The 27080-nt window shown below is 41.0% G+C and overlaps 1 protein-coding gene across 9 annotated transcripts in view; it reads right to left on the bottom strand.

Annotated features, from left to right (window-relative positions):
- The window catches only part of LOC140366986 (ELKS/Rab6-interacting/CAST family member 1-like), a 226652-nt gene that overhangs the window by 77570 nt on the left and 122002 nt on the right, over positions 1-27080 (bottom strand). The window lies entirely within an intron of this gene.

Below are 27080 nucleotides of genomic sequence, written 5' to 3'. Positions count from 1 at the left end.
TCCTACTTTCTGGTACGACAGTGGGAACTCTCCCTTTCAGTCTGGTTGCACTAGAATAACTTCAAAGGCCTGGCCATAGGTCCACTTCCAGCTGTTTGATCAGGATTTGCCATAGAGATGTGTGCTGCAGGTGATTGTACCTTCCACACACTGCTGCTGCTCCTGCTGCTTTGCATCATCTGTCTGCGCGTTAATGGATGTGAATTCAGTAAAGATTTACTTTTCAAGCAAAAATAATAATTGTCCAAGACAGACATTTTTAGGGACTGACCATTTTAGGGACTGATCCTTTTGGTAAGTCTCTGAGTTGAGTCTCATGAGTCAAAGGGCAGTTGGTGAAAATTATGTTGATTTACATTTTAAATTAGTAAGCTGAACAGGACACATTCAGGCACAGACACAGACGATCTTCACATCAATGTTTGATTGCCAGGCAAAAGTCGGTAGATCGCGCTGCTCAAAGAAGCCATTGAGGACAGAAACACAATTTATCAACATTATCCAGTCAGATTCAGCTCCGCCATTGACACACCTAAGTTAATTTCACAATCAATACAATGATGTGTGATTGTCTGACTACATAACAACGTCAGTATAATTAGCATCTTTAGCGCAAGCTAATGGAAGGAGTGACCCAGGCAGCCTCTTTTCGTTTGTTACAGTACACAGCAGTAGAATCACACAATGACATTATTTATATTTGAGGACAGGAATTTCAATGTTACTAAAGTGTATTTACATCATGTAAGGCCTGTTTGCTTTATTGTCAAATTAACTGCTGCTGCAGAGTTACTGTATAAAATTATAAATATATAAACATTGTTGAGTAAAAAAGTGCAAACGAACAGCACTAACATGCATATTAAATAACCAAATAAAAGTATTTGTTCATGCAAAATAAAAGTCAGTCAGTTAATCATAATTAGCATTTCCGGAGCTCCTCAACATCAGCATCAGTATTAGATCCAAACAAAATCCAGATAGGTCGGGCCCTTGTCATTTTATTACCAGGATTCAATCAAGAGAGAGAGTGAAGCTTTTGTTATATAAATAAATATTCAAATTACTTTAAATTTGTGTTGATCGTAAAATGGAGAGTGAGATCATGAAATTCACCTCCGCTGACAGAGAGTGTAAATATTCTATATTCTATAATTATACTTTTCAGGGGCTGATTAAATTAAATGGGAAAAATATGTTTTGTGCCAAAACGCTCCAACTCTCACAAGAAAAACATAAATGTGCCTGATAGACTTCACTGCTAAAAAGATGAAACTTTGATATGTTATGAGTTAGATGGCTTCGTGAAAGGTTTGCAAAAGCACCAAACAAGGTCAGTGTATAAACAATTAGGCAGCACGATCAGATTCTCACACCACGCTTGGCTAAGCAAATTCCAAATGCAATACTTACATGTCCCTAATTATGTTTGCAGACCTTTGTATGGGTTCACAGAGGATGGCAGCGGAGTGACGAGAAGGTGAAATGATGCAAGAGAAGACACATTGAAAGAAAAGGACGCATAAGAGATGGATGAGAAAGGAGGGAGAGGAGGGCTTGGGGGAGGTGTCTGGGGAGGAGGAGGCAGAGTTAGAGCAAAGATAAAAGGAGCAACAGAGGTAAAATAAATTCAATTTATAGTGTGCGCCTTGAGACAACAGCCAGCATGCTCACTGCAGGGGATAAATACTACCAAACAGACGTGCTTTGTACAGATCTCGGGCTCATTCTGCCTTAACAATCAAGTAATATGCAGTACAGGAATGTTCTGTAGACTCTAAATGCGTACAGCTGACCAAATAAAGTTGATCCATTTTCTAGGGATGCAACGTGTTGGCGATATCCTTTGCCCCGATACTGTCGTGACTAGGGCTGCAACGATTATTCGAGTTAATCGAATAATTCGATTACAAAAAAGCTTTGATTATTATTTCATTGATTCAATGCTTCGTTTACATATTTTATTAAAAACACGTGAATCTGTGGCGCGCGGAGCGCACGGAACGACTTGTGGCGCTTTTGTTTCCCACGGAGCTTCTTCCTGAAGCAGCTGAAGTACAACAGAGAGAGCGGCGTGTTTAAACTCACGAGTGCGACTCATGGATCTATTATAGGTGCGACCGGGAAGAGTTTTGTTGTGTAAAAGAGCTCGGTGCCGCGAGCAACCACCACAACAAGCTCCGCGCGCCGCCCGCCCCAGCACCCGCGTCCTCACCGCGCCACCGCGGACTCCGCTCCACACTCGCTCCACACTCTGCTTCTGTCACACTCGTACGTTTCAAACATGCCACACGCTCCTCTGCGGTGCCTTGAAACAGCCAACACATCTATGGAAACGGAGGAAACGAAGGAGGAGCACGACCGTGTTATAATAATCTGATGTGAAACAGAAAGTCCGCGATGACACAGAGCCAACGCCGTAAAGTGACAAAATGCAAAATGTAGAGCCACCGCTCCAAACACCAGCGTCACTGTCCCACACACAATGTTTTACAAACTAATGTCTTATTTTAAGTTATGTGACAGAAACGCAAATGAATTCATACTTTAACTGTTACAAACAAGTTAATTAGCCCTTTATATATATTCTTTATATATTCTTTATGTTCAAACAGAACACTTGGACTGGTGAAGTGAAATGTTGCCGTTTTGGGGACAAACTTATGTGAAATTAAGAATAAAATGTGTTTTTTTTAGGCAGAAACTCAATTTGTTATTTGTATATTACAATGAACTATAACGTTTATTTAAAAAAACTATTTAATATGCTTTTAAATGGTTTACGGATTGTACAAAAAAATTATTCATCGATTAATCGAAGAAAAAATCGATTGATTAATCGATTACTAAAATAATAGATAGCTGCAGCCCTAGTCGTGACTAAATAAAATAATATAAACAAACCAAGGCAATCATTATCTTTAAATTTGCGGTTGTGATTTTGGGCTGTACAAAAATAAACTGAATTGAACATTTAACGCCGCATCACCCGACAGCCAATTGGATCGCACACTACACAATTTTCACACTCACGTTAAGACAACGTCACATCAGAGAGCGGCATTTGCGAAAACAGCAAAGGGATAAGAGAGGAAAGCCAAGCAGAGACTGTTCAAAACCCCAGATGCATTTTGGTTTCTCCAAGATAAAAAGCGCTAGGAGAAAAGGAAACTGACAAACAACAATGGACAGTAGCAAGTACAGCATGTGGTATTACGCAGGAAATATGAGCTCCATGAGGACTCGCTTGACAAAAAGACAAAAGTTCCAGGAATTCCAGGTTAAAAACATTACCGAAAAATGTATGTCCCAGCACAAAGTACAGAGCTGCAGTGAGCTGTGTCTTTTCTAATGTAGACACAAAACTTACGACTACAAACTTAACTGCTTTTTTATAGGGCCTTCACATCTTCATTTATTGGATAAGCAAGGAAAATGTGTTTGTAGAGCACAACACAAAATAGGGCCTTATTCAAAGGGCTTTACAGAACAAGAAAGTATTAAAACTATAAAATTGCAATATAATTAAAAGGTGGTTTTATATGTACATTCTTTCTTTATCACCATATTATCTGCATTATAAGTCGCACTTTCTTACATAGTTTTGGCAATTTATACTCCAGAGCGACTTATTTGTGATATTATTCGGTTATTTTCATACTGGCAACCGCATTTCGCATGACAACCGCAAGAGGGCTCTAAAGTGACGCAGCGACGCTGTAAGAGACGCAGAAGAGGAACCTGCACTTCCTCTAGAAGTGACACCGAGGTTATGATTTATTGTGCAGAGTAACAAGTGCAGTAATGTACGCACAAATTAAGTTTTTATGCTATAGTCATCGGAATAACTGTTAATATGTTACGTTAACATACCAGACACTTACGACAGTTCGCTGTCTGCGCGTCATGTAGCTGAAGGTGTTTCTTTAGTATATACACCTATTCACCATTTTGTTGTGCTCCAGTATTGATGGTTCGTACTTGGCGTAACCCAGTCTTTCTTCAGTATCAATGGTTCATGCTTTGTGTAACTCTATATTGTCGATGGTACTGACTGAGCGTGGAGCTGCCAGTCCGGAGTGGGTAATGGGCCACTGTTAACGTCTGTGTCTGTCAGTGCGTCATGTAGCTGAATGTGTTACGTTAGCATACGTACACCTATTCACCGTGTTGATCGTTCTCTAGTCTGTGATTATTTTCAATTGCATTTCAAGATGTTCTTGGCCTCGGATTTAATCAAACAAATTTCCCCCCAAAATATGACTTATACTCCAGTGCGACTTCTATATGTTTTTTCTTCTCTACTATGCATTTTTTGGCTGGTGCAATTTATACTCCGGAGCAACGTAATAATCCGTAGAGTACGGTATTCCACCAGACTGTTTGCATTGTTGTTGTTGACATAACTTGAAATTGGCACAATCTGAATTACTAATGTTGCTAAATTATAATGTCCGTTCATCTTCATCATACTCATTCTAGGGTTGTCAAAAGTATCAAAAGTGAAATACTAGGGATGCGTACCGGTACGACGGACCGGACTTGTAAAAACGTTTCGGTTCAGGTCCAAAAAAAAACAAAACCCCGGTGATTCGGTTATGGACTCATACAAAATCTAGCACTCACGTACTATATCCTTTTCGTTCTAGAATCTAAACCATCTTAAACCTTCCATAGATCGCAAAATCCGCACTGGAAAACACGTAAACACTGCCATGCGTCGCTATCAATGGCGCACACGGACCCTAATTAGTGACGCACGCGTCTTCCCCGAAGTTGAAGCCGAGGAAATTAGTTAAAGGATGCGAGAGACAGGAGCGCCTCGTACGTGTGAGACAGGAGCGCCTCGTACGTGAGAGACAGGAGCGCCTCGTACGTGAGAGACAGGAGCGCCTCGTACGTGAGACAGGAGCGCCTCGTACGTGAGAGACAGGAGCGCCTCGTACGTGAGAGACAGGAGCGCCTCGTACGTGAGAGACAGGAGCGCCTCGTACGTGAGAGACAGGAGCGCCTCGTACGTGAGAGACAGGAGCGCCTCGTACGTGAGAGACAGGAGCGCCTCGTACGTGTGTGAGACAGGAGCGCCTCGTACGTGTGAGAGACAGGAGCGCCTCGTACGTGTGAGAGACAGGAGCGCCTCGTACGTGTGAGAGACAGGAGCGCCTCGTACGTGTGTGAGACAGGAGCGCCTCGTACGTGTGAGAGACAGGAGCGCCTCGTACGTGAGAGACAGGAGCGCCTCGTACGTGAGAGACAGGAGCGCCTCGTACGCGTGAGACAGGAGCGCCTCGTACGTGTGTGAGACAGGAGCGCCTCGTACGTGAGACAGGAGCGCCTCGTACGTGTGAGAGACAGGAGCGCCACGTACGCGTGAGACAGGAGCGCCTCGTACGCGAGAGACAGGAGCGCCTCGTACGTGAGAGACAGGAGCGCCTCGTACGTGAGAGACAGGAGCGCCTCGTACGTGTGTGAGACAGGAGCGCCTCGTACGTGAGACAGGAGCGCCTCGTACGTGTGAGAGACAGGAGCGCCACGTACGCGTGAGACAGGAGCGCCTCGTACGTGTGTGAGACAGGAGCGCCTCGTACGTGAGACAGGAGCGACTCGTACGTGTGAGAGACAGGAGCGCCACGTACGTGAGACAGGAGCGCCTCGTACGTGTGAGAGACAGGAGCGCCACGTACGTGAGACAGGAGCGCCTCGTACGTGTGAGAGACAGGAGCGCCACGTACGCGTGAGACAGGAGCGCCTCGTACGTGTGTGAGACAGGAGCGCCTCGTACGTGAGACAGGAGCGCCTCGTACGTGTGAGAGACAGGAGCGCCACGTAGGCGTGAGACAGGAGCGCCTCGTACGTGAGAGACAGGAGCGCCTCGTACGTGTGAGAGACAGGAGCGCCTCGTACGTGTGAGAGACAGGAGCGCCTCGTACGTGTCGAGCTGCACGGAACCGTGTAGCCACATGCGGACATTGAAGTGACAGCTGGTAAGATCGCTGGCTTTATCTGAACAGTTTTAAGCCGTGGCCGCCACGTCCGATGTTGTGATGGTTAATGTGCTGCGGGCGTGGCCGCGTGTTGAAGGGGCGGGGTCAGCGTGGTCTTGTCTGGGTCTTTGGTCTGGGTGTAAATATGAATGAAATACCTTAAGTGTTATGTTGTGGTGTGATGTATTTGGCATTAAGTAATTACAAAGTAAAGTCAAAGTAATATTGCTTAAATGGCCCTCAGAGGCAACTGTTGTTGTGATTTTGGGCCTTACAAAAATAAATTGATTTGATGATTTGATTTGATGAATTGCTGCATTCATTAATTGGAGTTTATATTTTGTAATAGTATTTTGTATTTGTATTCTACAGTTGTTAAATATGGTCTGGTATTTAATGCTGCTAATATGATGTATTATCTGTTGTGTAAAATATGTTCATATTCTTCTTTTGATACTGCTAAGTTGATTGCTTTATAGTGGTTCTAGTTGACTTTTATGCTAGTTTTTGTAACACTGTTATTTTACACTGTGACTTAATTATTTACACTGGTGTATTGTCTGTTTGAAGGTTTTTACCTGAATTTTAATGCCAATGAATCTGCAAAATTAAAGAGTGGAAATGTATCTAAAGGCAAAACATTGTATCAGATGAAACAGCTGCTTTGACCGCTTGACCCAGACTGACCCTGTCAACAATACTCCACATGCTCTTGTTCAGAAGTTGTTCCTCAAGTGAAACACATAATGTGTGTTAACTGTTAGTTAAGCTAAGTAGTTTAGCAGCTAGCTAGTAGCTTGTGATTTGTAAGTTGTAACTTCTGTTAAAAACTGTGAATAAACCAGACAAGTTGAGTTTATTTCACTCTGCAGTTAAGCCTTGTGTTTGATAGTTGTCCTTGTTCAAGTGTCTTCAACTTAATTTAGTCAAGTAGCTTGTGTTATGCTGTTATAACATTATGCAAATATGGCATGGGTTTAGGCCCGAACTCATTAGGTCCGGACCTACCTGTGGATTCGAATCCGGACCTGAACCTGAACGTGGGTTTAGGTATGCATCCCTATGAGATACTAATCAATACTAAAACTAGTATCAAAACTAGATACTAAAAAAAAACATATTTCCTTTGCTTTATCAAAATGAAAACACATGGTAACATTACGAAAGTACTATTCTTTGGGTTGGCACTAGTTCATATACGGAATCGGAAGTTACTGAATCCAACGTGGTGGCTCAGGAAGTTACTGAATCCAACATGGCGGCGACCGAGACCGGTCCCGCTGATACACAGCCAGCTCAGGCAATAATGCAATAATTTTCTCCAAATCCGAAGTGTACGAGGCATTTGATGTTTACAACCCTAATAATACAATCTGAAGAGTATCAAGGGCCGCCATATTGGATTCTGTAACTTCCGTCCTGATTTCGTATATGATATAGTGCCGATGCTATTCTTTTGTGCTTTCAGCTGAGTGCCTAAAAGAGAGCATTTTTAATTATCATTGTGAGTTTTGCATCTACTCCATAGTATACAAATCAACATTAACCCATTCTAATAATAAGCTCTCAAATTGCCTTCTGTATGAATAATTTCAATTTCCAACCTATCAGTTGTTATTAGCCTAATTTAAACTGGGCAGTGCTTGTGCAATCTGACGACCATGGCATTTTGTAAGCTAAGCAGAAATCTGAATTGCTTTGCTGTAACACAAACATTAATGTTGTAGCGTGACAATAGGGGTCTTGAAATATCTCCCCAAACACTTGTAATGAACATTCCTTTACCTCTACATTCCAACATATCAATGACTCCCTGATTAGCTGCAATTTATCATTGTCTGTGCAAACTTAATCAGCCCCAAAAGTAATTTACTAGCTGCTAACTCATGCGTCTCATTAGTAAAGCCCAGACCAGCCAAATAATTGTCAACTTCACCGCAACCTCCATTTTTCTGCAACCCAAAACTTTGAATAATATTGACATTTTTACATTTCTTTTATATTATCACAGGCCTGTAAGTGTTTCTATGTGGGAGTATCCATAACAACTGCTCAACAAAACAGTCATCAGTGCCCTTTTCTCTATGTGGCTATATATCACGATGATTGTATTTTGTAAAAGTAAACTAGGACTAAACAAAGACCAGGACAAAACCAGGGAAAACCCAGGTTTTAGCCTAGTTCTGGATGTATTACTTTGAGCCTGATCGATTCCAGATTTGTGTGAAAGTATGAATACACCTAAAACTCTGCCCTAGAACTGACTAGAACTGCAAGAGAACCATAACATCGTACATACATTTAAGACATTTTGAAAGATGTGTGGATGTACATGTTATAAATCTTCTCTGGGACACTGTGTCATCTCTTTGGCTTCACTAAAGTTGTTGTTGGACACATGTGTTTCTACTCTTTGCTTCCTCTCGTTTCCTCTTTGCCAAAATCCAGTCACGTTTCTTTTCTTTCATTTTATTAACCCGATTCTGAGGCTGATGTCAGCTCCTCTCGGCACAAGCTGATTTAAAACCGTTGTCCTGACCTCTCTTCTATAGCCACGTTTGCACTGCTTCACTTTGGAGCAGATTGGTACAGTCCGAAAGGCAGGCTTTTAGATAGGATTTGAAAACACCTCGTCCAAATAATTTTGTCCGGGGGTACGGGGGCCGACTAGGCGAAATACGAGTAGCTTCGGCATTCTCCGGACTAATAAAAAGTACTTAGAAAATGTGCGCTCACGCCTTCGGCGCTTGCGAAGGTTATGGAAAGCCAATATGATCACACTCCGCCACTTAGGAGCGGCGTATCGATGCGTATTTTCCGACGCTTTTACAAAATAAAGCGTTTCGATGAAATTCAAGTAGCAAGTAGCTTCGGCATTCTAAGTACCACGGCTCGGCAGCCAATCAGAGCCAAGCACACACATTTTGTCAACCAATCAGCGCGCAGCATGCACATTTTCACTTGTAAACAGTAAACTGTAATGGAGGACTATTGTCAAACGCTTCCCAGCCCGATTTAATGATAATATTCCCTTTTTTTCTAAGATTGATTGATAAAATGGCCCCATCCCTGCAGTTGAAAATGCCCGTCCACATTTCAAAATACCCCGTCCAAAATACGGGAAGACGGCCTTCTATCTAAAAGCCTGCCGAAAGTGTCTCCACTCAACCGTAGCAGACATTTAAGTGATCCAAAGTGATCTGCCATCCAGAATGCTATAGTCCTCACTACAGGTTTGGAGATCTTCAGTCGCTATCTGTACGTGGGGATCAGGGATCATAGCGTGATCTGAGAAGCCAACATCACGGTGCGAAAGGCGTTACTGAGAGTTGTGTAACAGTGATCCAGTGTGTTCTGTTCTCTTGGTCTCGACTTTAAACTTTGGACTTTGGTAGTTCATGGCTGAAATTTCTAACCTACCAGCAAGATGAATTATTGCAATGGCTTTCGGCAAGAGCCTTCCAGATTTGTTCATGTGAAGAACTCATTTCAGAGTGATACACAGATCAATCTGGTGTGAGCCAGGTGAGAACAGGTTAAAATACCCAAGGATAATAGGGAGTCCGGGAATGTTCGCTCCACACAGTGACAGGCTAATATCGGAGAAAGTGTGCTTTGTTTACACCATTTTACGGAGCACTATAGCTTTTTCAACAAGAACTTGTTGGATAATGGACTCTAAAGAAAGATTCCCTCCCAACAGTAAGAAAAAGCGCTTTAGTACAATATCCAATTTGGTTTCAAGCTAACAAGTTATTTTTGAATGTGTAAAACATAATATTCATAATTTTATGACTTTTGCAGGGTAAAAGAAATATAAATGTGATTCCATAAAAATGTGTATGGAAGATCAACAAATGATGCTTGATGACGAATTACTTTTGCGAGATTGAATGATTGCTTGCTTTAATTATTTTGAGTATACTGTATCTATCTATTAACACACGCACACACACACACACACACACACACATGTATATATTATATAATTGGCTGGATTATTGAGTGTTTTTCGTCGTGTCGTCATGATGTGCGTTAGCTCCAACCTAGCCCCCCCGGCCCCACTGCGCCCCCCGGCCACCGCCGCCGCCGTACAGAACGGCGCTGGTGCACGTTTATACAAAGGAGGAACTCATGAAACTGCGGAGAACCATCGTCTTACCCGGAGATCGTTACGTTATCCCGGCGGACATCCTAATTTTTCTCCTCCATCCCTTTTTGGGTTTTGTCTATAGGAGTTTTTGTTTATAAGAGTTCTTCTATTAAGAGTGTTTTTTAAACTTCCTATAATCTGTTATCTGTCCTTTTCCTCTGTATCTACCTGCGTTGTATCAATGAAATTTCCCCATGTGTGGACAATAAAGGAATATCTTATCATATCTTATAATATATATCATTATTGGCTCGAGCTTTCCAGAATGCAATGGATCGAGACATTGTTCTTATATTATTATTGTTTTGCATGGTAAAATTTTGCAAGTCTATACTTCGCGAGGTTTTGGAAACTCTCTTCTGTGATGTCGGTAGCATAGCACTGGACCAGACACATCAACGCTGGGATTCCAAAAACATTCTATTAATTCGGGACAAATCGTGCCCAAAAATTTCCTCTAATATTCCGTTTTGGCCAAAGAGCCTGTTTCCCTCTTAAGAGCAGTGCAGTGCTTCATATCTCCGTGTTATTGCAAGATTTGTGGGGTAAAACATAAAATTCCGCTCTGTTTAGCACATTTCAGACGAGAACAATGAGGGTCGACTACAGCAAGTCACCGGTGTGACGTCACTGATTTTGCGACAGCGGTTAAAGCTTTCTGTTACCAAGGCGGTTGCTATGTGGTTTTCTCTGGTTTTGACTGAATTTTATATATATATATATATATATATATATATATATATATATATATATATATATATATATATATATATGGTCTTCTGGGACTTCCAGATACAGAGAGACAGAATGGTAATGGCGAACCAACCGGACATAGTGGTGGTCGACAAGGTGTAGAGGAAAGCCGTGGTGGTGGACATTGCAGTACCATGGGATGGTAACTTCCAGAAAAAGGAACATGAGAAACTAGAGAAATACCAAGGCCTCAGAGAGGAGCTGGAGAAGGCCTGGAGTGTGAAGGTATCGGTGGTGCCCGTAGTGATCGGAGCACTTGGGGCAGTGACCCCCAAACTGGAGTAATGGCTTGAGTAGATCCCAGGAAAAACATCAGAAATCTCGGTCCAGAAGAGTGCAGTGTTAGAAACTGCAAAGATACTGCGCAGAACCCTCAAGCTCCCAGGCCGAGGACCCGAGCTTGAAGGGGGAGGAATAGAGACCGCCCGCGGAGGGTGAGAAAGAGTTTTTAAAAAAATATATATATATATGCTATGTGTGTTAACAATTAATAGCCCCTCAAAAAGAGATGATGGGTTATCCTTGATAAATAAATACTCTATAGAAATGTATTATCCCGTATTTAAAGTTCTAAAAAATTGTATTGTTGCTTTAGTTAAAGGGTCTAGCTATTGATTTACAAAGTCTTATCATTTTGTATTGAATGCCATTTCAAGCATATCTTTGTGGTTTGTGTTAGAACTTATGACTGTATCACTGGGAATTGTTTTCAGCTTTGGACCAGGAATGTTTAAGTTCATGGTTGAAATGCTCATGTGTCACTAAAGCAAAACTATCTCACAAAGAAGAATTCAGCACGTCATGAACTTATCATACAATGTCTAGAAATCTTAAACTTCCTTGCACCATTATTGACCTTGGTAACAAAGTATGACTGATCAGGTTAATATTTAAACACACTATCAATAGCAAACTTTTTTTTGTATTGAATGGCTCAAGCTTCATCCATAATTTGGAGACATATTTCAACATTCTAGCATTAACTTTTTAGTTTTACTTATTTGAATTGACATTTTACACAAACTTTAAGCGCTCCAAGTTGAATGGTTTGGCACCTCTGCTGGTAACAGAGGGGAGTTAACATGGCTAGAATAACATAAAAAGCATAGCTAATTTATCAACATGGCAGTAACAGATTTGACATAAAGATTTAAAAAAAATCAATTAAGTAATCATAATGTGTCTACTGTCTAGCTCAAAAGTGTGCCAGACTTTTTGGAAGCTAGACCTCTCAGAGTCCACTTTGGATCACTTAAATGGGCCGGTATAGTTCACTTAAGACAGTAGAGACACTTAAGGACTGTATCACTTTTTCAAAGTTCTATAGGTCCCCCCTACATGCTCAACACTATTTCCACTTCTCAGTTAAATCTTACAAATTACTGAAACATACTCCATTTGTACATTTGAACTGTACGGCAACACAGCCTGACTCAAACCTATTGTTCTCATCCTCGCACCTGCAACACTCTGGAAATCTTTGGAGAGACTTTTTGACAGATGCAGTCGTGTTCCTCCCACATATTTTGCACATTAGGGACTTTGTTTATTCCCTTTTGTTTGCAGCCAGAAGTTTAGACGTTTCAATCAGAATCTCTTTTACTATTACTGTTATTTCGAAGGTGTTCAGGTCAATAAAGACATCCCTGGACCTTCTTTGTACCACATGAATGACTGAGCAGTCCCATAGTCACACATTTACACAGTTTGTTGGATTATACTGGCAAGAATATGCAAACACTCAACAACAGACTAATTTCAATGTATTACTTGTGTTCTGTAATTCTAGTCTTAACTAATTGAATAATATTAATGTTCTAGTAGTGCTTTTATATACATTTAAAGTTGTTATATTTATTAAATGTTTCATTTTCTCTCCATCTCTCAATTTTCTTATTGATTATAAATAAATGAAACAAAATTGTATCTAATTGCAATAGATTTAGACAGAAGTGTTGGCTACATTATAGCTGAAATTACAATGTAGAATTTGAAGCTAGACATCAGAGACAGAGGGACAGGCGCAAACAAATGTCTCTTACCCCATACCGTAACAACAACAATGGAGTGAGAGAGTGAGAGTGAGAGTGAGAGTGAGAGTGAGAGTGAGAGTGAGAGTGAGAGTGAGAGTGAGAGTGAGAGTGAGAGTGAGAGTGAGAGTGAGAGTGAGAGTGAGAGTGAGAGTGAGAGTGAGAGAGAGACTGGCTCCGTCACAAAAGTCTAAAGAATAAAGTCTAAAGAATAAAGCCTAAAGAATTACTAATGCCCATTTATTTCACTGGGAAAAAGTACTAATACTTTTGAAAGTTCTGCAAAAAGTAAAAGTTGTTCAAAAGTAATAGCACACGTACTACTGCGAAAGCGATCGTAATGAGGTATAACTTGTTGAAATCGGTTAAAGCGTTAAGGAGTTGAAACTGGCTAAATGGAGTACTAATACTTTTGAAAATTTTTGAAAATTCTGCAAAAAGTACACATTGTTCAAATGTCAAAAGTAATAGCACACGTACTACTGTGAAAGCGATCATAATGAGGTATAACTTGTTGAAATCGGTTGAAGCGTTAAGAAGTTGAAACTGGCTAAATGGAAAATCAGGGAAAATATAATAATACAAAAATCTCAGAATACAAGAACATATTATAGTGCCTGCGTGACATCACCCAGACACTCAATTATGAAAGACATTTTGACAATAGAAACTGCCCTGTATATCATGGCTAAGCATCTGAATCGCCCCTTGCTCACATACTGTATGTAATATACGTGCTGGTTCATCTGTGGTTTTCTTCCTGTTTTTCTCGAGTCCAGATGCTAGAACTGAACTTCCTGTATGGATGGAATACATTCAGACGGCACTTGTTTGTTTAGTGTTGCTACATAACCAGGAACTGTTCTGTATTAAAGAGTGAACGTGTATTCTGAAGTTTAAAATATGGAGAAACACTACTATGTATCCTCTCAGCATGGCTCCACTGATCTATTTTATGTGTGGTGACCTTCAAATTCTTTTCCATATTTTCTTTGACATTAAATGGCCATTTTCTTCTCATTTTGAGTTTGTTTTTGTTTGTTTTGGTGTGTGCAAGGGCTAACTTTGTGCGTAACAATGGAGAACCAAGTATGAAAACTCTGCATAAACAAAAGCCCATTTGAAACTCTGCTGTGTTATTTACCCATTCACATTCACACTTTTATGAGCATGTGTTCATAGGACTAAAGAAAAAAGCTCAGATTAAAGCAAGATTTGAGGTTATCTCAATATTACTTTTTAAAGGGATTTCAAATCTCAGCGGAACTGCCCTGGATAAATAAAGGTCTATAAACAAATAAATAAAGGTTAGGGAGAAAAAAAAGATGCTAGAAGACTAGAGAAGGACCAGAGGTGGAAAGTAGTGGTCCAAGAAATTACTCAAGAAAGAATTAAAAAGTATTTGGGGAAACTACTGGACAACATCTGATTCAAAAGTGAATATAATTGGGAGGACAAAACATTAAAAAAATGCACACTGGAAAACAAGCATCTTATATGAAGGAGCTGACCAAGAAATGAAACACACATTTCCAAATAATAGACATGATATGTACATTAATAAAATATGTAGTGCAATAAAAAGTGAACAGTGCAAAGTGCAAAGTGCTTAGGCAGTGTTCATGAGTACAAGGGCAAAGGGAAAGAAACGGTTCCTATGACGGGAGGTTCTGGTCCGGATGGACCATAGCCTCCTGGCTGAGGGGAGAGGCTCAAATAGTCCGTGTCCAGGGTAAGAAGGGTCGGCTGTGATCCGACCTGCACATCCCAGAGTCCTGGAAACGTACAGGTCCTGCAGAGATTGAAGTCCGCAGAGCGCACAATGCCCTATAGTCTCTGTTTGTCCCTGGCTGTGGCTCCCGCGTACCACACGGTGATGGAGGAGGTGAGGATGGACTCAATGATGGCCGTGTAGAACTGCACCATCATCTCCACTGGCAGCTTTGCTTTCTTCAGCTGCCGCAGGAAGTATATCCTCTGCTGGGCCTTCCCGGTGAGGGAATTGATGGTGAGCCCCCACTTGAGGTCCCGGGTGATGGTGGTGCCGAGAAAGCGGAGGGAGTTCACAGTGAAGATGGGGGAGTCCGAGATGGTGAGGGTGGGGGGCTTTGCCTTTCCTGAAGTCCACGATCATCTCCACTGTTTTCTGGGCATTGAACTCCAGGTTGTTACCGCTGCACCAGGACACCAGCCAGTCGACCTACATCCTGTAGACAGACTCATCCCCGTCCGAGATGAGCCCGATGCGGGTGGTGTCGTCCGCAAACTTGATTAGTTTTATGGAGGTGTGGTTGGAGGTGCAGCAGTTTGTATACAGGGAGAAGAGCAGGGGAGAAAGTACACAGCCCTGTGGAGCTCCTGTTATGATAGTCCGAGTGTCTGAAACATTCATTCCCAGCCGCACGTACTGCGTCCGATCCGTCAGGAAGATAGTGATCCACCTGCAGGTGGAATCGGGTACGTTGAGCTGGGAGAGCTTGTCCTGGAGCAGAGCAGCGAGGATAGTGTTGAATGCCGAGCTGAAGTCCACAAACTGGATCCCCGGGAGTTCGGGTGCAGCAGGGTGAAGTGGAGTGCCAGGTTAATAGTGTCATCCACAGACCTGTTGATTCTGTAGGCGAACTGCAGGGGGTCCAGCAGGGAGGAGGTGAGGGATTTGAGGTGGGGGAGGACCAGGCGCTCAAATGACTTCATGACTGCAGACGTCAGCGCCACAGGTCTGTAGTCATTAAGTCCAGTGATCCGGGGCTTCTTGGGGACAGGGACAATAATGGACGACTTGAAGCAGGGCTGGGACATGGCATGACTCGGGGGAGGAGTTAAATATGTCAGTGAAGACAGGGGCCAGCTCGCCTGCACAGTATCTTAGGGTGGCCGGGGTGACACCGTCTGGTCCAGCAGTTTTTCGCGGGTTGGATTTGCGAAATAGTCTGCATACATCCTGTTCCTAAACTGAGAGAGGAGTGGGGGAGGTGGGGGGACCAGGGTTGGGTTGGGAGAGGTGGCCACAATGGGGGAGGGGGTGTCAAATCTTCAGTAGAAAGTATTTAGTTGTTGGGCCAGTTTTCTGTCATCTACAGAAGGGGGGGCTCTGGCCTTGTAGTTTGTGATAAGCCGGAGCCCACTCCACACAGAGGCAGGGTTGTTGTACTGGGCTCTAGCTCTCGACACCTCCCTGCTAAACCCGTACTTTGCCTCTTTGTAGCGCTCTCTGTCACCGGCCCTGTGCGCTGCCTCCTTCTGCTGCCTCAACTGCCTCAGTTTAGGTGTGAACTAGGGTTTGTCATTGTTGAAGATGACTTTGGTGCATGTATGACGTGTCCGTGTATTCATCAAACTGTCTGTGGCAGCTCTGAAAACCTCCCAGTCTGTAATGTTCAAACACGCACGTAGCTCCTCCACTGCCTCGTTGTTCCACCTCTTAGAAGTCCTCACTACAGGTTTGGAGAGCTTCAGCCTTTGTCTGTACGTGGGGATCAGATGAACCATGACGTGGTCTGACAAGCCCAGCGCGATTCGGGCCACAGCACGGAAGGCATCTTCCTGGATAGCTTTCGGTCAGCTCGGAACAGCTGGAATCCTTCCAGCTGAACGGCGCAGTCTGGGATGGTCTCGCTGAGCCACGTCTCCGTGAAGCATAACACGGGGAAAGAAGAGAAGTCCCGGTTTCATCTCAACAGCAACGTCAGCTTGTCCAGTTTGTTGGGCAGTGAGTTCACGTTAAAGAGGAATATTCCAGGTAATGGCGTACGTGTGGCCCCGCTTTCTCAGTCTCACAAGCACGCCATCCTCTTCTGCGGCGTCTCACGGTTTTAGCCAAAAGACGGGCTATTTCTGCAGCAGATGCTAAAAAAACTGGAACTAGGTCCGTAGGAGTTGTGGTTCTGATGGATAAGAGCTCTTCACGGGTTTAAAAGCACGCGGACACAACAAAAACAGACAAAACATTGTACGTTGTACATGCATGTACAATTTTATCAAATGTTATACTCAAGTAAATGCACTAAGTACTACCCACCTCTGAGAAGAACAAAATATTTCAAAAATGGCTAGCTAAAGCCCCAGTACATAACTTTTGAGCGAAAAATATACTAAAATTAAAGGCCGTGGCTGCAGAGCCATGTCAAAAGCCCAGCAGTTTCAGGAACCGCGGCACGGCCATGTAGCCTCATGGCTAACCTTAACCTTAACCTTAACCCTAACCTTAACCCTAATCTTAACCCGGCGCGGTCAAATAGCCCAGCAGTTTCAGGAGCCGCGGCACAAAAAAACCATGCAATTTCGGCCGCGCGCTGCGGCTCTGTAGACACTCCCAAAATGAAAACGTATTATTATTATTTTTTTTTAATTGCGGCAAAAATTAAATAAACCCTTGTCCTTATTGTGGGCAGGCTTGCATCCACAAACCTGACTCATATTGAAGGAGCAACTTCCTGCTCGTTTCCATAGTGCTGTTCCTGTGGCTATAATGTTCCACAATTGGGCATCTATCTCTGTAAAGATTGTTCAGAAGTCACCTACACTTACTACTTACTTACTTTCATAGTATTCAATTGGAAATGTGTTCATCATCCATGACCGAAGGTAAAAACATGTATATAATTTTGAATTTTACGTTATTAGTACTATTTTGTCATTCAGCAGATTAGAAAACATATGAATGAGCTTGATTGTTTGTCTTCATGCAATATAATTTGTCTATGGACCATGAAAGATTTCTGTTTATAATAGTTATCCAATAAACCTCTCATGAGCGAACAGTTTATGTCCAGCTGAAACAGGGCCTCATTCTGAAGCAGTGTATTGGTGATAGTCAAACGGCTCATGACTGCAGTGATAAAACGCATCATAACCTCCGCCTCACTGGGGCAGAGAGCAGACACATACAAACGGGATCCAAATTTACCTCTCATAATAAATTAAAACCTGACAACTAACAAAGACGTAAAGTGTGGTCAAGTAAGCACAGTGTCATAGTTAGATTTTGAGCCACAGGAAAGATATTCAAAGAAGACATATTGTGCTTTCGTCTGCTATAATTATGATCTATGATGCCAGTGGATCCTTAAAAAGTACATGACAGGTTTCTATTTATCACTGATTCACACCTTAAAGTCTCAAAGAGTTTTGCTTTCAAACCAGCTTCCTAGGTTTGGACTATCAGATGTTCCCTGGGCCTGGCTCTACTGTCGTCATGACAACGGGAGAGCGTTCTGTGAACAAGGAGTAAATAAATGAAAATGTTAGGTGTTTTTCCCTTGTTTTCATCTTTCTGAAATATGAGCAAATGCACCAATGTGTGTGGATTATATGGATAAACAACATTATTTACATCCTCACAGTTAGGCCATGACCCCAAAGCCTCATCGTTCACGCTCGTTACGAAAATTTGGGCACTAAAGACTGTTAAGATCACGTTCTTGTATTACACCAAGAAAGCTCAGGGAAAAGTTCTCCATCGAAATCCTTGTCAATTTTGAGATAAAAGCATTTATTTGCGGTGTTATATCTTTCGCATGTGCACATCGGCCACGGGGTGTTAACGTCACGTGATACCATTTGTACCATTGAGGTGATCGCCGGTTGTCGGTCAGTATTACTGCGCGATGTGAACAACATTTAGTGTGCGGTATGTCAATGGCGAATGAGGATATGAATACTCTGAAGACATAAGGCGAAAATCTCCCCGTAAAAAGGGTCTCCGCCGGTGTATTGTACATACAGGTGTCGATACAGGAATTCCTTGTGAATCATTCACGGAACAACGGTGGGAAACCTTCCGCAAATGTGCGACACAATGGCAGAGTTGTCGGGAGGAGGAAGATGAGACCAAAATAGCGAGCTCGTACAGTGAGTACTTAAATAAACATTGGTCCGAGAGCTACAATTTGACAATTTGAGAAAGAACAGACTGAAAATGAAAGAAAGAGGAAGGCATCGATTGCTGCATTGATCTCTCCAAAAAGGCTACGATCAAAATCTGCCAAGCATTCATCATCATCAGAGCCACACACTTCACAGCAAGTATTACCCAGACTATGCATGGTCTGTTGTAAGGCTGAAGGATTCACCTAAGTCTACGGGAAGCGTGCGAGAGACAGATTGGTACAGGCGGAAACAGTAAGTGCTGGTATGTATTTATTAAATTATTACAATTATTACAATCAATTAATTAGAACCTAGAAATGAATCATTTTTTGCACGTCTGTCTTTTTTTCCATGGTCTGCTCTGCAAAGCTGCCGAGAAAGAAATCTGATGAAAATATTCTATGTAATATTAGAGATAAGGACTGTGTTGCCACTGAAGTGCATTACCACAAGTCATGCTACAGAGAATACACAAGATTCTTGACCAAACATCATGGCTCTCAAAGAGGAAGGTGCGTAAAACTTCATAATACATTTTGACATAACCACGAAGCAACCTTTGTCTTGGAAATATATACAAGGTGGTTTTATATTGAATGTGAGAAACTGTATAATTCTGTGTATGATTGTCACAATTAATCATTTAAATTACAATGCATCAACATACTGGTACTGTAATGGCCAAAATAAGACAAGGAAGCGAGTTGCTTTGTCTCAACGTTAAGGTGATTTAATCAGACGTTTCTCTCTCTGGTACATCACATGATCAGTTCTTCCCCTCGTCCCAGGTCCTTCTTATTTATAGAAGTCATTCACGTGACGTCACACGACCGCCCCCCACGCTCCTCCAGGCTCCCCCAGGCCCTTTTGGCAATGTTGGCCGTCCTATACAAGCCCATTCTATACCGCAGTCTGTCTGCTTCGATTTACGAGGAAACACGGTTCAAAGAGGCCCAAAACTTCATTAATGATATCGCACGCTTTACAATAATCAAAATGGTGAAGGTATATGTGGCAGTTGAGTGCAACAACCGAGGAAGATAAACAGAGAGAAGTTCTATCCGATACCGAGAAACCCGGAAAGAAGAGCGAGATGGACATAGACTTTATATATATATATATATATATATATATATATATATATATATATATATATATATATATATATAATATATATATTTATATATATATATTTATATATATATATATAAATATATATTTATATATATATATATTATATATATATATATGTGACGAGTTGGCCACTGTCCAGGATGTACCCCGCCTAAGGCCCGAAGTCACTGGGATAGGCTCCAGTCACCCGCGACCCCGAAAGGGAACAAGCGGTAGAAAATGGATGGATGGATGGATGGATATATATATATATATATATATATATATAAATATATATTTATATATATATATATATATATAAATATATATTTATATATATATATATAAATATATATATATATAAATATATATATTATATATATATATTTATATATATATATATATATATATATATATATATATATATATATATATATATATATATATATATATCTCTGTTCTGCGCACGCTGTAGAATTAAAGGCGTAGACCCTTTGTTGATCTGAAGTTCTATCAGTTGTCACTGAAGTTCTATCAGTTGTCACTCACAAGTAAATTTGGAGCTGACAGCTGTTCAGCCCCGTGCAGGTGACTTAAACCCGGGCATGCAGCCTCACGCACCGCTGTCTGCGCTGGAGCTCCGGAGAATAAACGCTGTAGAATTAACATCAGTTTTATTTAGGCGTAGACCCTTTGTTCAAAATTGGGACTTGTGAACCATCGGACCAGTGGGCTTGGAGATATCTGGAAGAGTCGGTGATTTAGGCATAAAATATGGATCTGAGTTGATTGATCGCAGCTTTTCTAAAAAATTATCTCTGTGTAGCCCATCCAAGGAGTTTGTGGAATCTGAAGAGGAACAGATTCACACATGCCGTATTGTATTAAGTGTGTGATTTTTCTGTGCAGCAGGACATGACAATTCGTTATTTTGTTAATGTGGAAATGTAATACAAACCTTAATCCATTTTCTTTTTAATTAATAGGCCATCAAGTGTCATCAGAGAGTTTGGCAGTGCGTATGAAGAATTCTGCAAGACGGTTATTGACGAACGAATAATTTTTGGTTGCAACTCAACAAGTGCCTTCTATGGCAAAGGAAAAGATAAGGCACTGACGATTGCGAGCACCAATGAAGACTATCTTGGAGCTTTCTTGGAGTTGGGAAACTCATTTGAGTTGAGTGACAAGGTGTTTTCCATCATGGAAAGCTTTGTGTCAACTGTATGGACAGTCTGTGGATGATGTTAATGTTGCAAGTTACATTTTTTTTTGCCTTAGTTCATCATCTGAGCAGGACCTTCCACGAACAAAAGATGCCCTCAAAGAACACTGCAGACGAGTGACATACCAGGCTGCCATTCATTATAAGGCACTTCAGACGTACATTGACCCGCCTAATCCAGTAGGACATGGCTGGCATATGAAGAAAGAGGACCAGGACCTCTGCATAACATGGATGACCCAGGACCCAGCACCACAATCTGTGCTAAAATCTGTATACTGTGGGTGCAAAGCTGGAATGCGCAAAGGAGGTAAATGCTCCTGCTTGAAATCCAAGCTATCGTGTACGGATCTATGCTCCTGTGTGAACTGTCAAAATACAGTGGAAGATGACGTTGGAAATGAAGCTTCAGATGTTCAGCTTCAGAGGACTCAGATGATAGTGACAATGATTAATTCTGAAATGTTTTCTTAGCTGTTTAAGAACTGTTAACTGTTTAAAAGAAGGTTGGATTTAACTCTGATGTAATTTTTTTCTGAATATTGATACTAAATTGTAGTTTTGGTTTTGATAATTTTTTTGTGATATAAATAAATCCTACATTTTTACCATACATTCCTCTTATAAGTATCAAAGTGTAAGTGCTGAAAAGGTTTAAGCTGTTTGTACTTTTGCCCAACTTTCAGCAATTCTACACTGATGTTGAAAATCCATAGAAAAAGATTAATATTTTGAGAAAGTTAATTGTGAAATGTGGCAAAAAACTGTTCAAAAGTTTTTAATAGCTGTTTTTGAAAATTGGATTTTGTGGATTTTGTGACACTTTTCAGTTTGATTCATGTCTAAAGTGATAAAGCTACATTGATGATACTCTGGAATCCTTTTATTTGTACCAATGTGTAAGTGCTGACCGAGTTTGAGATTTCCATCTATTTTAGTTATCTAGTAATAGTAACTTGAAAATGGCACAAATCACAAATCTGAGCATTTACCCAACTTCAGGCTCTTGTATCTCGCTATTGTGCAAGTTTCAGGCGAATAACTTTTTACCAAGTAAGGAACATATATTTGAGATTACAAAAATTATAAAATTAGTTAGTGCTCTATTTCTGAGCATCTTTTGAGCTTGGGGTCACGGCCTAAGTGATGGGATTAAAGCAGACCACAGTTATGACAATGCCACGCGTGTGGAGTTCACAGATCACTACAAAGACGTCAGGCAGGCTAGTGGATACAGCCATCTACTACATCATAGTTAAGTAAAATAGGCTCTTATCAAGTGTTGCAACAATTTGTCAGCTGTGTAAAGACGTGCCATCTTACCCTTAAGCAGCTTTGAACTCTGGGAAAGAGAATAGCCTGTAGCTTCTGATTCTGGCCAGTACGTTTGGTGATTTGAAGGCCAAATAAGGCTCATCTTTTACACAGGAACAGGCTGTAGTGTGGCAGATTGGTTTGTAATTATTTTGTCTAACCTAACTTGGCTAATTTGACACTTGCTGTCTCTGCGGTACAAAAGCAGACCAATCCGCGACTTTACTATACTTTAAAACCACTTTGGGTCTCATTTATCATCAAGTTTGGGTTCATCGAGGTTGGCCACCTCTTCTTCCCAGACACAGGAGCGTTCACACTTGGACTTTGGACCAAACCAAAGAGTCCGAAATTCCGGATCATAGGGCACAAGTGTGAAAGCACCTTTAGTTTGTCCCTGAGGTCAATATTTGTTATAGTTTTTACATCAGTCAAGCCGTAGTTTGTGAAGATAATTTGAAAAAAATTAAGTTGTGATTTACAGGAAGTAGAGCTGATTTCTAAACAAAATCCCCCTGTGATGTCATCAATAAGCGACATTCCACCCAAAATGCAGAGACAATGTTTTTTTAACGGTAGAGCGTAAAACATATACTTTGAAGACGTACGACTACAGTGGGTGGCAGTAAGGGCACATTTTCAGTTGGCTGCTAGTTGCCATTAAAAGCAACACGCAATGTTTTTGACAATTTAAACACTCATTTAACAAAATAAAGGTGTTAACAGGATTATCATTTGTTAAATCATAACTATTGTATTATATGTTACTATGTTATACAGATTTTGGCGCTTATTTACAATATGGTTGCCAGGTGACTCTTGTGGAATTGCCTCTACATACATTACATCTACTGCTTATGTCCAACCAGGAAGTACAATTATAAAGGTCACAAAGGAAAAATAGGCAAATATGTTAATAAAATCTTCAATATAATAATGTAATTTTGGAGGTGACGTTAGAAACATCATGAAAGTCTAATACTTTATTCAAATCAATTTAAACTGCTCAAATCATGGTTCATATTGTACATTAATTTGAACTAGTCTACCGTGTATTTCAACGTATTCCTCTAAATCAGAGCTTGTTGTAACACCTCTCTGCGGCTGTAAAACAGGAAAAAAATGCATGGGGCCATCTTCCTGCGGCTGGCTTTCCTCCTGTTCACATAAAACAAAAACCTAACCATTAAAATCATATTAAAATTTAGGGCGAGTGTGAGCGAATGTGTCTGCCTTTGTGATCAATCATGGGAAAAACTGGACGGAACGTGGTTATCACATTACGCACGGGGCGAAGAGGGAAGAGAGGAGAGCGGAGATAAAACCAGGAGCCAGGAGGCAGGAGATGAGGTGTTTTATGAGGATGTGTTCAGTGAAGACCTCCTCAGGACTGTGACATGGGAAACTGCAGCAGATAGTGGACGATAGTGTTGGAGATGTCTAATAGGCTGACTAAGAAGACAGAGGGAAAGTATAGTTTTTAGCATTGTTTCTGATATCAGCGCTGTGCTGGTCAATGTAAATTTTCCATTTTGACAATGAATATTTAATCTGTTACCATCAGCCCATTTCACCCTGTGCACAATGGTTGGACATACCCAAATGGCATTGCTTATTAAAAGAGGTTCTTACAGCCCACATGCAAGTGCGATACATCATTAGAAAGCTTAGGCTTTCTAATCTAGTTTTTGCAGATGTGCATACGAACACTGTCAGGGCTTCAGAACTTACACTCTCGTCTGAATATTGTTAATTTGTAAAGCAAGACATACTTCATTGTAAAATTTAACTGTTCACTGTACATGCTGTTTATCTTGTTGACAACAACTGTGTACAGTTTCAGATCTCTTGGAACAGGCATTTTGGTGCTGTTGACCTTTTTGTATCAAAAAGTATATTCGGAACAAGTTATCCAAATATGTGCCAACTGTGCCAAACTGTTTTACTATTTTAGCAATTAACAATTTTAGCTCATCTATGATAATAAAAATACATTTTAATGTATTTTAGACCACAAATACCTATAATAACTGCTAAAAACAATGTATGTGAAAATGTGTGAACATGAGTTTAACCATGAAATTCCCATTAGAAGTGAATTTAAAAAAATAATTAAAAAAAATAATATATATATATATATATATTTTAAAAACAAATTGGTATAATACATATATCTAACAAATGTGCATCCACAAGGCAAACAAGATAAGAAAAAGTGGTGCGTAAAATCTTGTCGCTGCGCACGGAAAAAACTGGCTCATTATTGCTCGTCACGCATAAGCCTAGTGAACACTCCGTCTGGCTTATTCCTAAAACCCACCCACCGTTCGAAAGCTTGGCTCATTGGCTAGAATAATATGTCAATCAAAATGTTCTACGTCATCTTTACGAGACGTTAGGTACGGACAACAACAATGAGCCCGCGCGCAAAAAGCGCAGCATTGGCGGCGCATGTTTTTTCTGGAGGCTGTAGAATCCGAACCCATGGACAGAAAATGGTTTCATTCTGTAGCTTATAGTGTGAGGAAAACATACATACCAAACACCATCTTGCAAAATCGAACCGGTCTTTTGTTATGGACAGAGAAATGCGCCGGACGACCTTTAGTTGTGAATTTCTTCACAGAAGAAAACGCTGTTTACTGGACTATTTCTTCAAATGGGATTACTTCAGGAAAAATACAAGTAGATATTATTTTTCTGTGGATTCTTACGAACAGAATGAGTACAGCTACAGATGGATCGAACGCTGTTGAGTCCGTCAGAACCGGCATACAGGTAAGAAACGCGTTATGAAAAGTTGAGACTTTATCACAAACTATTGGTAATTGCTTATTGGGGCATATTATTCAATCAATCAATCAATCAATCAGTTAATCAATCAATCAATCAATCAGTTAATCAATCAATCAATCAATGAAATCAATCAATGACATATTCGTTTTGATGAGAAAATAATCTTTAAAATGATGTATAGCTTTGCTGGAATTGACAATGAAAATAAGAGTGATGATTCAATAGAACTTCTAAAGTATGGTTTTCGCCCGCGCGGACGTGAACAAGTTAAAACGTGAATTTGTCATTTTGAACTTAAACTGAGGAACACAAAATTCACCAACTGAAACTAAGAATAAAAAATATTGAAACATGTTTTTCAGGGTTAAAATTAAATGAAGATAAGCAGGACCATACCCCTCTCACGCCCCTTCCCGTGGCTACACTGTTTAAGCATCCAGGTCACACACATCAGCGTTAGTGATTTCATACCCCACCATCTTCTAATTATTGGCTCGAGCCATTCCATGGAATGGAATGCGACAAGTCTTTGTTCTTGCCAGGTTTCTTATTATTATTGGCTCGAGCCATTCCATGGAATGGAATGTGACGAGTATTTGTTCTTGCCAGGTTTCTTATTATTGGCTCGAGCCTTCCATGGAACATGGAAGACATTGTTCTTGCCATGTATCTATTATAGTTTTTCATGGTAAAATTTTGCCACAGCTCGGGCATTTTTGACCCTCTAACATTGATGAATGTCACACATGGGGGCATAGACGCAATCGGCTCGGCCCGAACTCCAATAAAATGGAGGTTGCGAGAACGCCCGTCGCAACAGTGGCGACTAGTTCAAAGAAGAAGAAGAAAAAACATGAAACGCTTAATCTTTGGCCTAGGCACATGAAACTTGGAACAGTGATAGAGCTACCTTTGACGAGTAAAACACACCTGGCAGCATCGCTGTATGATAAACAGGAAGTCAGCCATGTTCAATCAAAGTGGCACAGACACGTTTGACTTCTTTTTTTCAAAATCGTACTTGTCCTAGGTTTTCGTCCGATCAAGCTCAAAACAACACCTTTTGCATCTAAAGACATTACAATTTAATAAATATGTTTATATTCTTTACGGTCTCCGCGTAACACGCCTTCAAAAAAGGCTTAATTTCCTGTTTTTTCAAGGACAAGTCACGCCTATTGGAATTGATCTACGGAGCTCATATTTCACTCACTAATGCGTTTTTATGGTTTGATTGGAAATAATTAATACTCATTGTGTGAAAAACTCAACATTGTCTGATTTGATTGAAACTCTTGGGTTATATTCTACTCGAGACGCCATGAAAAAAGTGCATTGCAGATATTGCATATTTTTAACTATTGGCCAGCGGGGGCGCAATGAATGCCTTCACTTCCTCTTCCTCTTTTATTTTGATGGGACATTTCCTCTCGTGCCGCGGTCTAAGCATTAGCGTTAGCACCAGCATTAGCGGCGGGTCTCTGTTGCTAGGTGACGGAGGTACAGGGAGGAGGAGGTTTAAAGAATAAAGTCTAAAGAAGAAAGTATAAAGAATAAAGTCAAAGAAAATACAGTGTTGGGGCAATCGCGATAAAAACACAGGAAGGCGGTCGCGCGGGTTGCGAGAGCAATCATCCCCGCTACAGCGGCTTTAATTCTAATTCATCCCCTAGATAGGGGTATCGAGGCCCGAGAGCCTAAATCCCTCATCGCCAGAAGCCCCAAAACTGCATTCATGTCTGTACACTCGTGTTGTTAATGTTTCCCGTATGTCAATAAAAACTTTACATCATAGCTTGGGTTGTGGTCCTTGCGAGTGAAAATTTATTTAGAAATTCACTAGC

The sequence above is a fragment of the Eucyclogobius newberryi genome, unplaced genomic scaffold (genome assembly GCF_026437365.1).
Source record: "Eucyclogobius newberryi isolate DKJ021-1_F unplaced genomic scaffold, fEucNew1.0.hap1 SCAF_2, whole genome shotgun sequence".
In the NCBI taxonomy this organism is placed as follows: Eukaryota; Metazoa; Chordata; class Actinopteri; order Gobiiformes; family Gobiidae; genus Eucyclogobius; species Eucyclogobius newberryi.
The sequence above is the reverse complement of the archived record's forward strand: the minus strand, read 5'-3'. Positions and strand labels throughout refer to the sequence as shown.